This window comes from Triticum dicoccoides, chromosome 5B (genome assembly GCF_002162155.2).
Source record: "Triticum dicoccoides isolate Atlit2015 ecotype Zavitan chromosome 5B, WEW_v2.0, whole genome shotgun sequence".
In the NCBI taxonomy this organism is placed as follows: Eukaryota; Viridiplantae; Streptophyta; class Magnoliopsida; order Poales; family Poaceae; genus Triticum; species Triticum dicoccoides.
Window position 1 is genome coordinate 14,691,673 of NC_041389.1, and position 16,395 is coordinate 14,708,067.

The 16,395-nt window shown below is 48.0% G+C and overlaps 1 pseudogene; it reads left to right on the forward strand.

Annotated features, from left to right (window-relative positions):
- The first annotated feature begins 2,350 nt into the window (after nt 1-2,350).
- LOC119308887 overlaps nt 2,351-16,395 on the forward strand; it is a 26,359-nt pseudogene continuing 12,314 nt past the window's right edge.

Here is a 16,395-nt window from a genome sequence, read left to right on the forward strand (position 1 = left end):
TGGCTCGTTACTGTAGCCTTACCCCTGATGAAGATGGCTTGGTCGGGGAGAGCATGGCTACAGTGCTGCCGCCTGGTGGGCGTTCACTGTTGCCACACCCCGTCTCATCTGGTTAATGGTGCACAAACTTCTAGGGAAGGTGAGGGCCGACTGTTAGGAGCAGGCCTCCCCCTATGCTGACTGGTCTGGGCAAGCCGCCTTCGGGTGTCTCTCTGTCAGGTAGGGCCCTCCGCTTGTGGGCCGTACCGATAGCCCGTCATGGGGGCATGGCTGCTCTGCCATGGGTGATGTCATGGTCAACGTGGCAACAGTGCCGTGCCGGGCGAATAATGGCCGCCCGGTACGGTGCACTGTGGCCACGCGCGCTCTGGGATTCGGGGGTGGCATGTTGTACTATAGCCAAGCTCCGTCTTGTCGCCGTTATGTGGGTGCAAACTTTGAGGGCGCAGGGATGGGCCGCCTGCTAGGAGCCGACCGATCTGGTGGCCGCCTACTAGGAGTCGGCCGACCCTGGGGCCGCTTTCTGGGCTTTGCCGCCTTCTTGCAGCCGGCCGCTTGGACCAGCCGGCCACAACAAGGCTGCCTTTCATCTTGGAGGCTTGAGGGGCGAAGCCGGCCCTGATGTATCGAAATGCCATGGGGTGTAGATGAGGCTACCCGTGGCTATTTGCTCCGACAGTCCGCTAAGATTGTTAATCGTGTTCATCTACATAGTTGCTATTTTACGTGTTGCATGGATATGGGGGTGCAGATATGAGGGAGACGGCTGTGGAAGCAGCCAATTGAGGGGTGACCGGCCTGTGCCCACGGATGCGCCCGAGTATGTCCGCGAACATCTGAGGGGCGGGGTTAAATATATCCAGATGTAGATGCTCTTATTGCACATATAAATGCTCAATGAAACATAAAAAAGGATTGTAAAAAAGAAAGAAACATAAAAAGGGAAAGAAAAAACTCCACCTAGAATCAATGACATATACAGGACTTAGGTGTGCAATACTTAGCGCATGTTGGAAGGAAGAGAGAGGTTTGGTGGAATAATTTGTTGTATTTCTTGAGCCTCATGGGCATATATATAGTACATGATCATCTTGGAGTACAAGGCAAGGTAGAATAATATCCTATGCTATCCTAGCTTTCTTAAGAATCACGATACTCAATATCCCCGCGCAGTCATAACGGTAGCGACACAGACGGTGAGACTGGAGAAGAATTCGAAGACAAGCTGACGGACACCCCCCCCCACACAGTCGTAACGGTCGATGCATCACAGAGTCGTGGCTGAAGAGAAAATCGATGAGGTTGCTCAAGCATGCGGTAGCCATTTGTACCATTTGTCGATGTAGCCGAGAGCGTGAGTGGTGGAGCCGTGGTCGAGGTAGCCGTGCGAAGAATGCCGTGGTCGATGTCGAGTCAGGGTAGCCGGTATCGAGGAAGTCGCCGTGGAGCCACGGGCGCAAGGAGGTGCCGAGTTAATCGTGGGCACAGTGGTGTCGAAGTCGTGGTGCGCCAGGAAGTAGATGATGTTGACGACGCATCGTGCCGGGGTTGCCAACCCCGGGGACACATCATAGACGAAGGCACGCATCGGTGTTGCCAGCACCGGGCATGCGTAGATGGACGAAGACGAAGTTGACGAAGCGCCGCACCAGGCTTGCCAGGCCCAGGGACACGTCGTGGACGAAGGCACGCGACGGTGTTGCCAGCACCAGGCATGCATAGACTGGGACCTGCATGAGCTGTACGCCATGTTGAAGAGGTTGAAGAGGCCAACAGAGAAGGACTCAACGACGGTTGCGGCACCAATCGGCGCGGGGCCAATGTTGCCCGCAGTTGTCGGAGTAGATGAAGCGGTCGGGGTATGACGGCGACGCTGGCGATGAGCTGGTGCTGGACGAAGACGAAGGGGGTAGCGGGCGGCTGCGGCAGCTACAGGGGTAGTGGTGGCGGCGGCCGACTAAGAGCGGCGGCGGTGGCCTGACGACGACGGCAGCGACTAGGTTAGGAGCATGGCGGCGGTGCTTGAAGTAGGCGAAAAACCCTGGCAACATGACAAAGACCAGCGCAGACGGTGGCGATCCCGTGCCAAGCGAGGCGGCACGACACGTACCACGGGAAGTCGACGCGCGGGGACGGCGGAGTGGACCGCAGGCCGCGGCGCGTACCACGGGACGTCGACACGCGGTGACGGTGGAGTGGACCGAAGGCCGCGGCGGGCAGGTCGGGGCGACAACAATAAGACCTCAGGGCGGCGGCGAGGACCACGGGCCGCGGCGTGACAGGCCGAAGGGGCGGCACGACGAAGGAGCGCGGGTCGGTGTATCCGCGGGGGCGGCCGCGGGATGGCGGCATGGACCGCGTGCCACGCTCGCTACGGCCCGACGGGGCGAGGCAGCGGCAGCGCGAGGGCCGGTGCAGGCACGGGGACGACCTAGAGCGGAAGGCCTTGGGGCGGCGGTTGACCGCGGGCCGCGGCACTACGGCCCGAAGGGGCGGCGCAGCGATAACGCGGGTCAGTACAGTCGGGAGAAGAACCACGGGGCGGCGGCGCTGCGGCCTGATCAGGCGACGCAGCGGCAGCCCGTTGCTCGATCGGTAGAGGGGCGCGCTGAAATCGGGATAGTCTTCATGGGTCCTGCGGAGGCGCGTGCAACCAACGGGCCAGGTCGGTCGCACGGCGTAGATGAGGCGGATCGCGGCAGGGGGCGGGTGATCAATCCGATCACGCGCGAGGTCGAGGACGTCGCTCGGTGGAGACGGGGTGGCGGCGGAGTCCGAGATGAAACCGGCGACGGGGGGCGGCACGATGGCTATGATTGGCCGCTGCATGGCGCGAGGCCGCCGGATCGGGGTGTTGCAGGAGTCCCGGTCGGAGCAGGGCAGTGACGGCCGGCGTAGATCGACGGGTGGGCCGTCGCGTGAACGGCGGCGGTGAAGGGCCGCCACATGACGCGAGGTCGCCGGGTCGGGGCGACCAGCGGGTAGACGCGCGAACGACGCATGAAGCCGCCAGGTCGGTGAAGTAGCCGGCCGGTCGCGCCAGTGTCGGAGTAGAGGCGCGTGGGGGTCGACAGCGGCGGTGGGCGAGGCAAACCGATCAAGATTAGATCGGAAAACAAAAAAGAAAAACGCCGATCAAAACGACCGGTGAGAGAGCGAAAAAACCTGGAGCAAGGGCTCGGGAAAAAGACTCTCTAGGGCAGCTGGCCAACACGTGCGGCGGACGAACCCTAGGTACGGGCGGCGCAGCCCCCGGCGACGGTCATGGAGGCCGACCGCCCCAGGGGTGGCGCGTGAGTGCGGAAGCGGCGATGGCTAGGGTTTAGGATCGAGATAAGGCTGATACCATATTGGAAGGAAGAGTGAGGTTTGGTGAAATAATTCATTGTATTGCTTGAGCCTCATGGGCATATTACATAGGAGTACATGATCATCTTGGAATACAAGGAAAGGAAGAATAATATCCTACGCTATCCTAGCTTTCCTAATAATCACGATACTCAACAGCGCACATCTAGATATGTTTTAGCAAAGCCGATTTTATAAATAAACCTGAGGCATGTACTTCCATTTCTAAACATTCAGTTCTGGCTAAAGTGAAAATTTTCGTTTGATGTCGACTTCTGTTGTTGCTACAGAGCCAGACCTATGCTATATGGCTACCCGTAGACATGTTTGCCCGCCCAATGCAACTTAACTGTTAAAGGACGTCTACGACGACAAAATTGATAGATGCTAGCTTGCCATTGTCGAGTGAAAAATGTGTTTCCCGCGGCCAAAAATGTGTTTCCTGCTGCAAAACATGTGCTTCGCTTGCTGTCCACACTTTCCCTTTGTCCTTCACAGCGTACCTAGCTACGAGTCCATCCATAGAACATTTGGCCCACGTCTTCTACATTATTTTCAAAGGACGTACGGGCAAAGAAATCATTAGATGTTAGGTCGTCATCACCACGTGAAGAATGCGTTTCCTGCAGGCAAAAGCAATTATCAGCCACACAATTGGATGATATTTCCCGTCCTCCATATACTGCCATTTTTGTAGTTTAATTTTTTGCTCAATGGATAGCTATTTTACAATCATGTTAAATAGTATCACTGTCACAGCTGCTTTATTGGTGACCACGACATACATCACTGTTGGCTGCAGCTCTTCAGCGTACAAATGAAGCTTGCAGCCGGTGTTAAGAGAGTTGACTGAATTCTTCTGAAATCAAGTCAACAAGGACTGGAACCTTAGACCAGATAAATCTTATCAAGTGCTTAAACAATGTTGTATACAAGTGATTGGACAGTTAATATACTAAAAAAATTTAACACACGGTCACCTTGATTACTTTCATTGTGCTCAACTAATTTACAAATGTGTCCAACTCCAAGTTCTAACCCAACTTTAAATACAAGTCTACCTGTAATAAAACTCGTACGCATATTTTTCGTTAAAATTCCAACAAACTCCACGTTAACGAATATGCCATCGTAAAGCTATCATGCATGAACCTTTGCCTACTTGAGACTTAGTTACTTTACCATGAACCCCATAGGACCTTTCTTGAGTTCAAATGACTCCACCTGTAATTATAATGCTCCCATGAAAATTAAGTTCTTTCCCATTCAACATCATCCAACTCTGATTACAAAATCAGTATCGCCACTGTAGCCTCTTCCTTAATCTACATGAAAGTAAACAACTCATGTAAGGTGCTACATATATTAGTTACTTGAACTCACCATCCTAGCCCATGTTGAGTGTCTGTGTGGAACTTGAAGAATTTTTTTCGTCATAGTTCTATTCACACAGCATGCAAGTGCCATACATGGAAATAGATTACTTAGAATTTCCAAACCACATATGTTTCCATATAAGGTTAGTCATAGTGGGGTGTAACTTTCATAGTGAGTAGTAACATATTTGTAGTATCATGCAAAACTTTATTTATTTAGATGTAGATTCATATTGCCTTGGGGTTCGTTATGTTAAGGTAGCATATTATGTTACCACAAGCATCTCTCTACTCATTAAGTACTTTCCACATAAGCAAATTTGCCTTCGGATGTGCTATGACTACCCATAAACCAAGGAAGAGGTTGGGTTGCATGCAGTGCATATAATGCGTTCTTGAGCTACACTACATTGGTGGGGATGGGAAAGACGCAGATTAAATCACAAAAGAAACAAAAAATTTATGTGTAGAGTACAAAGAAATGAGGGAGTACCTCACCAGCCAGTTCTCTTTAGTTCGCACACACGTGTGTGTGTGCATGTTTATGTCGTACACAATGTAATCTCAACCACATGGTTTATTGTATTAGAGATCCAACAGACATGCAATTTTGGAACATGGTTCCACACACACCCATTATGACTAGTAAAATCATAAAAATGCTATAAAAACAAAAAAGAATTGATTTTTTTCTGTTTAAATTGTTTCTTCGTTAAAATATCATGGCGACATGTCATTTGTTCTTGAAACTTCACAAGTTCACATGTGAATAGACACTCGATCAAGTTTGGTAACCTTAAATTTTATAATTGTTTGATTTTTTTGCTATTTTTTATGTTATTGGGTGCATGAAACCATGTCCACCATTGTGTTTTCGAGATCCAACCATCTAAAAAATTTAGATCATGTGACTTAACATGGTGTCTCTCTCAGTGCCTCAAGTTACTAGATATAGAATACTTTTGGGTGGCCCTGCCGAAAGGGAACAACGTACTATATATGAAAGAGACGCATGTCTTAGAATTTTCAAACCTGTACATAATTTCTTGATTAAATAAAACTTAATTAATGAGCACATTTGTGCCACAATACTGAAAGTGACAGTTACAATATCACGTGAATTTTGCATTCATTGTTCCTGTGTGTCTCCAGTATTATACACGTGTACCTTTTAGGGGCCTCTCCTATTTTAATTCTTATATAAAGCCAACCAGTTCACAAGGCATGCATCACCAACCTTAACATTATCAGAGAGAAGTGATCAGCTGAGCTCGAACATTCTCCGGCAGTGGCAGCCTCCGTGGAGACTCACCGTCGCCCACACCCACAGCCTGCGATGAAGGATAACCAGTGCAGCCACCGGTTTCACCACCCCACCGCCTGGGGGGACTTCTTCCTTGGTTTCAGGCCATTCTCTCCGTCGCAGGTGAACTAAATTTAATTAGCACACACCAGTGTTGTACCTTCTTGCTGGAGCTAGGTTGGATGAACTAGTAGTACTTCCGTCGCACAACTCTTTATAGATGTCGTTTTACAATATGTAGAAGTTCACTTAAGGTTTAGCGGATCATATAACGCACATCATGAAGTATGTTTTTGTTGAAACATATTTTCATGCAAAATGGACTGTCGAAGCATAACCTCGGACACAAAGTGAGTACTAATGTTACATGCTCTTGCAGTATCTTTCCATGAAAAACAAGGCTGAAGTAATGAAAGAAGAGCTGAGGGCGACAATAGTAGATTCGGGTTCTGTTGATCTGCCTCGGAAGCTTGAGCTTGTCGATACTTTACAGCGGCTAGGTTTGGACTACCACTGTGGGAAGGAGATCAATGATTTGTTGTGTGGGATTCATGATGCCGGCGATGAAGCCCGCGATCTTCACATGGCGGCCCTTCGATTTTATTTGCTCAGGAAACAGGGATTGAATGTTTCACCAGGTATAATGAACATAATTAGAATCTCAAAGACGTGGGTAGGTGAGATTTTCTAAAAACATTTGTTCTAATAGAATATGTACTATACATGACAATGCCGCATATGTATTCTTAAAGTTCATAGATGATGAAGGAAAGATTATCTGCAATGACACAGGAAGCCTCTTGGGTGTGTACAACGCTGCCCATGTTCGAACCCATGGTGAAGAAACACTCAGCAGCGCGATGGCTTACACAAAAGACCATCTCCAGCGTGCCGTGGAGCAATAGACAATTCCACCATCAATATTGCTCGATCAGGTGCGGCGCACGCTGGAAACGCCTCTTTTCAGGAGGCCTCGAAGAGTTGAAGCGCGGCATTTCATCTCAGTTTATGAGAGAATGAGTACAAGGAACGAGGCCATTTTGGAGCTTGCAAAGCTGGATTTCAGTATTCTGCAAGGTCTGTACTGTGAGGAGCTGAGGGTTCTTACTCTGTAAGTGACTCTCAATGATGAAACCTTCTGTCCCTCCGTGCAATTTATATTTCGTCACTAAGCTCTAAGGGCAGACACAACCCTATGCCCCTTAACTCTCGAAATGGTTTTCATATCTCCCTCGTACCATTACAATACGAGTTCATGGTTTATTTGCAGGTGGTGGAAAGGACTGCAACTCCAAGACCATTTGAGCTTCGCACGAGACAGGATAGTGGAGATGCACTTTTGGATGCTAGGAGTTTTATTTGAGCCACAACATTCATACAGACGAATAGTGCTCACAAAGTTCTTTACATTTATATTGATATTCGGTGACATTTACGACGGCTACAACACCTTAGAAGAAAGCAAGCTCCTCACCATGACGATGGAAAGGTCTCTATATATCTATGTGGGCTTGGGTGGTTTTAACAACCCATTAATGTGTTGCTTGATACTAATTCTAGAAAAACTCTCTATTGTCTTTAGGTGGGATGAACAAGCCGCTGAACACCTCCCAGGTTACATGAAGTTCTTCTACAGAAAAGTACTCACGACCATGAAGGTCATCGAACAAGATTTGGATAGTCAAGGAAACAAGCATGCAGACTATGTAAAAAAGCTAGTAAGTTGATATCTCATCAAAATGTTTAATTAAAGAAAAATAAATCATTGAATACTCGCATATGATCATTATATGTATGGAACACAACTAGCACTATACGTATGACATGGTTCATCTTAACTGTTGGCTTTGTTTCACAAGACCTACAAACCTAATATCACACTATTTATTGTCTTAAAAGTTATCACCTATACTTCTGAAGAGTGTGTTTTATTAATGTTCGCCTGTAAAAAAATCTGCTACATGAAGGAAATATGTGTATGCATGCATGTTGATAGTCAACCTCCCCATGGAAAATAAATATATAATTGTACATGTGCAGCTAATCGATGCTACAAAATGCTACTACAACGAGGCGAAATGGCGTGAGGAAACCGACACGCCAGTTACTGTTGAGGAGCACCTGCAAATCTCGGTGCCTAGCTGTTACTGCATGCATGTTGCATGCCTTGCCTTCACTATCATAGGAGCGGGTGGAGACGCCATCGAGTGGGGCATGACCTATCCCCAAATCATGCGAGCTTCATGCGTCATCGGCCGTGTCATCAACGACGTGGCTTCACACGAGGTTACATACTTACAACTGAAAATATATGCCATGTTTTATTTTATTTGCAGTTTTCGGTTCATGGATAACTTTCGGATCCTTTAGTCGCTTCTGTTTGGCGGTGAATATTATGCAAAAGCACAATAAATCCTATTTGTGTGCATCATGATGTCTATGCCAATTAAGTAAACTGATGTAATCCTTTCACTCTGAAATACCCTTTTTGTAAACTAATACAGGACGTTTTAGAGACTTGTGTATCTGAGACTCTAAAAATGAATATACATATATTGTTGTAAATTATAAACTTACTGAACTTCAAAATGTTTTACATGGTAAATCCAGCGATATTATTGTAGTTAAAAGAATATCAAATAAGACAATCCCCTCAAAGAAGTTTGGGAAAATATTTTCTAGAACACCATCTATTTTGGAATGGGGATAATAGTTAACTGGTCACACTACTAGGAAAAGGCCTACTAATGGCGCACCGGTTTTGCCTACTAATGGCGCACTAGCGGTGCGCCATTAGTAGCACGCCACTAGAATTTTTTACTAATGGCGCACCACTGGTGCGCCATTAGTATCTGGTATACTAATGGCGCACCAAGCAGTGCACCATTATTATGTAACACCATGCGCCATTAGTATGCCTCCCGGGGGGCCATATATAACCATGTGCTTTGTCATACTAATGGCGCACTCTGCCTTGATGCACCATTAGTATCCTTTGGCATACTAATGGCGCACTCTGCCTTGATGCGCCATTAGTATGAATATTTGTTTTTTTTGCTTTTCTGGTTTTTGCACAGGTTACAAAATATATTATTAGACAGAATATAGACAGTAGCACACAGCAACAACAGATTCATCGAATACAATAGAAGATTAGTCTCCGAATACAATTCATCATATTAGTCTCCGAATTCAAAAGACCGAACAAAGATAAAATATTACAAGTCTCAAGACCGTGAGTATCGAGTTTGTCTTCACATTACAAGTCGATATCGATCATCTAAACTACCATCACATAAAAGAGAGCTGCGGTCATCATGATGAGCATCATCGCGATCAAACTGGTCTTCATCCGGTTCCTCCAACGCTCCCTCCTCTCTCCCGCTAGATAGCGGGCGTATCTAGATTCGGCCTCCGCCCTAGTAGTGTACCCTTTGTAACTGTTACCGCTGAAACGGTGAACCTGTCTCCGACACTCCTCCCAGTCGTCGTAGACTCCGGGAACCTTACCCTTGTACACGACATACGACGACATCTCTATGCACAAGCCAAACAACAGACAACAGACAATACATAAGCAGTATGTAAGTATGCAACAAAAGGATCGGAAGAGAAAAGCAAGACATTAATAGCACGATTCATGATCCTACTAATAAATAGCATCGATTACATCTAAGTTGAATGACTGTCCAAACCAAAGAGACATACGAATTCATTAAAGTTTAATTACAACATGAGCCAATCAATGTTTCAGAACTACACATCACTACTTTCGACTCGACTCATCGGACAGGAGCGTGGATGAAGCCGTCGTCTGTCGTGATGGTCATGAAATTGCGGTCGTTGTCACCCTGCATTTGTAGCGTTCCATCTATCTCATTGTTGGACGGTTGATATCTGAGGTAGAACTGCCGCGAGGTATGAAGGACATCTTGATGGATGATGTCCTCAAACTCCGACTGGATGCGAAAGAATTCTTGTCTGAGGTCAGCGTCCTGGGTTGTTGACAACCTCGTGGCCCAATCTTTGAGACTATCTGGTAGCATAAGTTGATGATGGTCCCTTACGATCGCCCGCATGTGATGGAGGGCGTAGTTGGCATCCTTCTGACCGCCAGGCGGCTGCTTGAGGCAGCAGAAATTCATATTGTGTGAGGTGTGCTTGCCGTACTTACAAACTGCCCTGGTGAAGGTGCCTCCAGATTTGGCGTAGCCGGGGAGAACATCATCAATAACTTTCTTGAAATTTGTGTAGTCTATCTTGGAGTTACGGTTCGGGTCGAAATACGTGGCCATGGAATATTTCGGGCTTAAGAGGATGAGTGTGCAATGTGTGTCACCGCACAGAACACGGAATGATAGAAAAAAATAACGATCGAAATCTAAGAAATCATATGTTACGGGACGGTTAAGGGATGACATACTCGGGAAAGTAAGCCACAAGGAAGTTATCCTTATCTGGGTTTGCCAGAATGATGCCTTCGAGGTGTGAACTCACAACTTGGCGGTCCCCAGCGCTGCTGAAGTGCTTGGCACGCATGTAGAAGGGGTCAACTATCACGATGTCCGGGATCTTGTCTCTAATGATCCGCATCTCCATACTCAGCGAAAACAGCCGAACGAAGGTGTAGTGCAGCGGATGAAGGTTAAACATAGCAAAGATGTCATCAAACCGCAGGACGATCGTACCCCCGATGTCGCCATCCACAAAGCCCTTGCCCTCTGGCACCTTGGCCACGAAAACCGGGTATGCCACATCATTCTCTTTGAGACGCCGCTTCTCCAAAGAAAGAACACTGTCGTGCAGACTCCGCATAGCACCGGTTGCAGCATTCAGCATATTTGGCGGTAGCATCGCCCTACCCGCCACATGCACCCTCCTCGAGATATCCTTAGGTGAAGGTGGCCCGTCCTGAGCACGGATCGAGCTCTGTGCCGGCTGGCTCGCACCAGCGCCCTTGTTAGTCTTTCGCTTCCGTCCCTTCTTCTTGATCTCCTGTAATGGGACCGAATTCTGCTCACAGACCGCCTTCTTGAGTGTGTTGGGGCTGATAATATTTCACACCTCAGCTATCTGAGGCTCGGTGAAGGCGGGACCTGGAGGCGTGCCCTGAGAACTGAACGCCAGACGACGCCTGTTGCAATTGGATTTCTCCGCCGTACCAGCTAGATCGCGGTCGTCTTGGTTGGGTTCTTGAGAAAGAGGCCCGCAGAACTCGTCAGCGTACCCATGTTCGGCAAAGTACTTATCAACTTTGGTAAATGTACCGTCGTCGTTGTCGTCGCCGTCCGATCCTGTTCCATAGGGATGTCCGGCAGGTCCGGTAGCGTTGCGGCGTTCTTGCCATGGCTTGGCGTCGGCACGACTGGCGGTCTTGTCCGTGGGGTGGTGTCCCCCGCCCCCAAACGAATCTGGCTCTTCGGCCAAAGCAGGGGCCAGTTTACGCAGGCACTGAGGGTCATCTCATCTTCTTCATCGGCCCCAGCAGGTCGAATCGGAGGTAACAGCTCGTCGCAGCCTGGCAGCACCCGAACCACTTCAACCGTAATACACTGTGGGTGCCATCGGATTACCGTGGAACATGCGGTTGCCCGGTTGAACGATTCTTCCCTTGGCGACATCGACCAACTCGGCGCCCACGAAGTGTAGAAGAGTGCAAGGAACGTCGGCGGCGCCCTGCGAGAACATGTACAGGGCGTCAGGGATGCCCAGTCAAAGGCAAGGAGATGAAGTCATCGGCCGAGAGGCTTAGTTACCGTGATGCCGTCGAGATCGGCTAATGTCGAGGCACCGCCAACGGCGGGCATGCAACTGACGGAGGGGGCGCTTGCTGGTGAGGTGCCGGCTGGCGTACACCCGGGTGCATTAAGCTCCAATGCCCGTGCCGGCGCCGGAGACACGAATACCGCCTCCGCCGGAGACACCAATGGCGCCGCCGCCGGAGACACCAATGGCGCCGCCTGCGCGCTGTGCGAGTTGCTGGCCATGAAGCTGGGAACCGGGGGAGGCCCCTGTTGGCCGCCCGCAATCCACGTCGTCTGCCCATGAATCAACGTAGGCACCATGGCGTTGAGCTTCGTTCCCAGTTGTTGTTCCACTTGCTCTTGGACAAGCTCCGGAATCCACGCCACTTGTGCCTTGAGTTCTTCAACCTCGCGTGTCTGGCTTTCCGAGCTGGTCTTTTTCTCCTTCTACACACCAGCGGTATAGTATGACCCCCATTTTGTGGACAAGCCTTTGCCGGCCACACGACCATCTGACGTCGGCTTAGTGAGCTTATCCTTGTTTTTCATTACGTTCAACGCCCTATTTAGAGGGGTGTCGAAAGGGGAGCTCTGAGACGACCCCGCGCTACTGCTTTCAGTGTCCTGCGAAAGGAACGTGAACCATTTAGAAATATTGGGGATTAATTAGAGTGCAACCGTATGGAGCTAATTACGCGGGGGTGTATTCCTTACCAGAACAAGCTCAAGCGCCCTGGTCTTCGGATCCGTGGTAAGCTCCTTTGTTATCGGGTCCTCCTTGTACCGGGCCCTGACATAGTTCCTGGTCTGCTTCTTACCGCTGTATTTCTCGAAGCGGGGCGGTAGGCCTTGCTCGGCATGCTCCACGTCCTCCTTGTCCCATATAGGCTCCGCCACTCTGTAACCGCCGGGACCGAGTTTGTGTTCCCCTAAGTTCAACTCCCGCATTTCTTTCCCCCACTGACTTGATTCGGAGGTTGCACTGCTCTCACACTTGATCTTGAACTCCTTGTACTCATCTTTGCTCATCAAAGGATATTTCGCCTTGATCTTCTCATAACTATCACCTTTATCAATCATTCTCTTCACCGCGCTTCTCCAAGTAGACAGGCCGTGCTCATCTTCGTGAGGGCGGCACTGTTCACTTTATTCCTTGAGAGGCGTGTGTTTTCAAATTCGGCGGGGAACTTGTATCGTTCGTGCAGCTTCGTGAAGAGGAGGTTGCGCGAATTCCCTCGGTCCTTATGCCTAAGGTTCTCGGTGTTGATCGAGACGGTGCTCCGGAGAATGCACCCAAGCTGAACCGAGTACCCCTTGACTATATGTTTGGGCTCCGTTGGATTCCCGTCGGAGTCCACTTGAGTGAATTCCTCCTTGAGGGTGCGGAGCGCATTCGGGCGCCGGTCCTTCCTTTGCTTCATCGGTTGGCTGTCATCTGTGTGTGCGCCGCCATCATCAGTGGTGGCATCCTTGGCGGCACCATCAGTGCTGTCATCCCCGACGCCACTAGGGGTTGTGTAATCAGGATTGGTGTCTTCCGCGGCATCCTCATAGCGGTGAGGTTGTTCCTCCATCTCCTAGGACAGCTCCCAGAATTGCTTGCCACCCGAACCACCGGCCTCATCGTTGTGGGCCATGTTTGGCTCTAAATAGGAAAAAAGTTTGGTCAAAAAGTTGGTTATTGTCAAGGAACAAGATCATGGTCTCATCATTTAGGGTTTGTCGACACCGAGGCACCCTAAAAGCCTAAGCTTTCATCATTTAGGGTTTGTTGACGCCGAGGCACCCTAAAAGCCTAAGCATACATCATTTAGGTTCTCATCGACACCGATGCATCCGGGGCAGCCAAGTTAAGTTTTCATCATTTAGGGTTTATCGATGCCGAGGCACCCTAGGTTGGGCCTAATCACTTGGCACTAATCACTTGGCTCTATTGCCACCTATGTAGGGTTTATCATCTAGGGTTTATCGATGCTAAGGAGAATTCTAAGTTGGGCCTAATCACTTGGCTCTATTGCTACCTATGGTTTAATGCAACAAGAATAAAGGGGCAGTTGATCCTACTTAATTAAGTACTAAGATACCCCGGCCCATGCATTAGTCGCAATTACCCCATATGTCCTATTTTTAGCAAAGTCATGCTAAAATTCACGGAAAATTTCAGCATGACCTTTGCTAAAAATAGGACATATGGAGTACCCGAATTTGCTGGAACGGAAGTTAATCAACATGACACGATGGTCGGAGATAAAACCCAGCAAACTAGCACCACAATGTGCCTCTACTTTCATATGGATGAAAAGGCCACAGACCATATGGTCCTCTTCTTTCATATGGACAAAAATCAGCTCAACTTATGTGAGCTTCCATTCCAGATCTAATAGCAGCAAGTTGTTCACTTGTAGCTGAACTTATGTGAGCTGCCTTCAAGAAAAGAAATCTGCAGTGGCACATCTGCTCTCTGAATACATTGGAAAGAAACAAAACAACACCTAGTACCATCCATCTGCTATGGCCATATCATGCAGTTTAACTAAGCACTAACAGGTAATTATATAACTGAAAACTTGGCGCGTACGTGTCACTTAGCTTGGGCAAGCAACATACCTCGTCCTCTTGGTTAGTCCAAACAAGCTGTATGCTGAGCCTCAACTCACCACCTGCACATTTTACAGCACCCATGAAATGAAAAACTAAACATAATTGTCAACCAACAAAACCAAAACACAAACAGGACTTCAAATTTTCACGATCAGGAAGAAAAACAGGGTTTTCAACTACTATATTCAGTTTCATGGCATCAGTTGAACAGTTGAAAAAGAACAAGCTTCATTTAAATATCTTGCTGCTAACAAACATAACTAATGTCAGTACTCAAAAAATAGAGTGACCACACAGGGAACAAACAAACTATTTACTTTTTATTTCTTCAGAATTGTACCAGACAGAGAACAACTCCTTGGAAGCAAACTGAAACCATGCTGAAACTATACTGAAACCATGCTGAAACTTTACTGAAACTACTCCTTGCAATCAAACTGAAACTACTCCTTGGAAGCAAATTGTCTTGGAAGGAGTATTGTGTGCACAAATCTACTCCAACTAGTTGCTTTCACCTAGAAATTGTTAGCACAAACAGCATGAGTCATTCTTCAGACCGTTACAAATAGAAACAATGGCAACCAAGGTTAAAAACCAGCAATCCTATATATTATTCTGAAACTTGATATATTGAAATCACTTAGCACTCTCTATATGTGTTCATTCAACACTTAAAATTGAGGAAAATAATACCAACTAGGATCGGTATGACCTTCGTTTTTCATTTTCTGTTTGATCAATTAAATCTTCTGCAAGCTTATATGAAAGGGTTCAGCAACTTGAAACGTAACTCTTGCTTGGTGTTCCAAATCATTTAATTTATATTTTAAATAACAGTAGGAATTATTTCATAATAGAATTTACCGGATGGGGGAATGGGGGGGGGGTTGGAGGAGGCTCACCACAATTGCAAACCAAACAAGTAAGTAGAGCAAATGTATATACCTGTATCACTGTCTTGGACCCAACAAACGCCTCAATTTTTCTCCAACCGTGATCGAACCTGTTACGCAGAAACACAAACAGAGAGATACATGTAACTAACGAGGACAGACAGACAAGGTAACAAGAACTCCACAGCTCAATTAAGCTTATGCTTCTTCTTTCACTCTCCTGCATAAAGTTACTGTTACTACCTGGGAGGGATTATATGCTTGTTTACCACTACTAATACCATTTTTTAATATAATCTTCATTCCCCTGCCTTTTCTTTTCTTACAAGTGTTGATGCCAAAACATTGCAACCCTGTAGTTCAAGATCAGAGTCAAAATTGACCTACACGATTGTTTACCACTACTAAGACATGGATCTAATAGCTATCTCCCCCCTTGTTCCTCATGCCTTAGTTGAATTCAGAGAAGAGAGAGCTCAGATCCTAGAACAGGGATCTCTCTGGAAGATATGTGTTAACCAATTTCGGCCAGTATAACCAACACAAATCTCCTGCTCTCTCAAATTGCAGATAAAACAACTTAATCTACAATTTGCTAACATGTTTAAACCAAAACATTTGCTCATGAAAAATATTCAACCTACAATTTGTAAACATTTGCCCTTAGAGGCATTATCACAAACACCTATCAAGCACAATCCTCTAAAATCACGCAGCAAGCAAGAAATAACTATCATTATATTCCCATAGTATCGAATCTACATCAAGTACTCATCCACTAAAAAAATCAGGAAAAAAAATTGAACAGAGGATGCAAGAGGAAGGAGGGAGGGGGCATGAGGGAAGAGGGAGGAAGGACGAAGGAGTGGTGGCTACCTGCCTACGGACTGGTCGCCGGCGTAGCTCCAGGCGGCAGCGTTGCTGGGCAGGAGCGCCTGCTCCAGGGAGGGGGGCGCCGCTGGTGGGAGCGGCTGCTTGATGGGGGGAGGCGCTGCTGGGGTCCTGTACCGGAGGCGGGGCAGCGGAGGGTTCGGCCGGCTGGGCGCGCCACGATGGTGGGCCGGCAGCGATGGCGGCAGCTAGGAACCCTAGCTGTCGCGCTTGGGAGGGAGGTTGACGCAGGCGGGGCC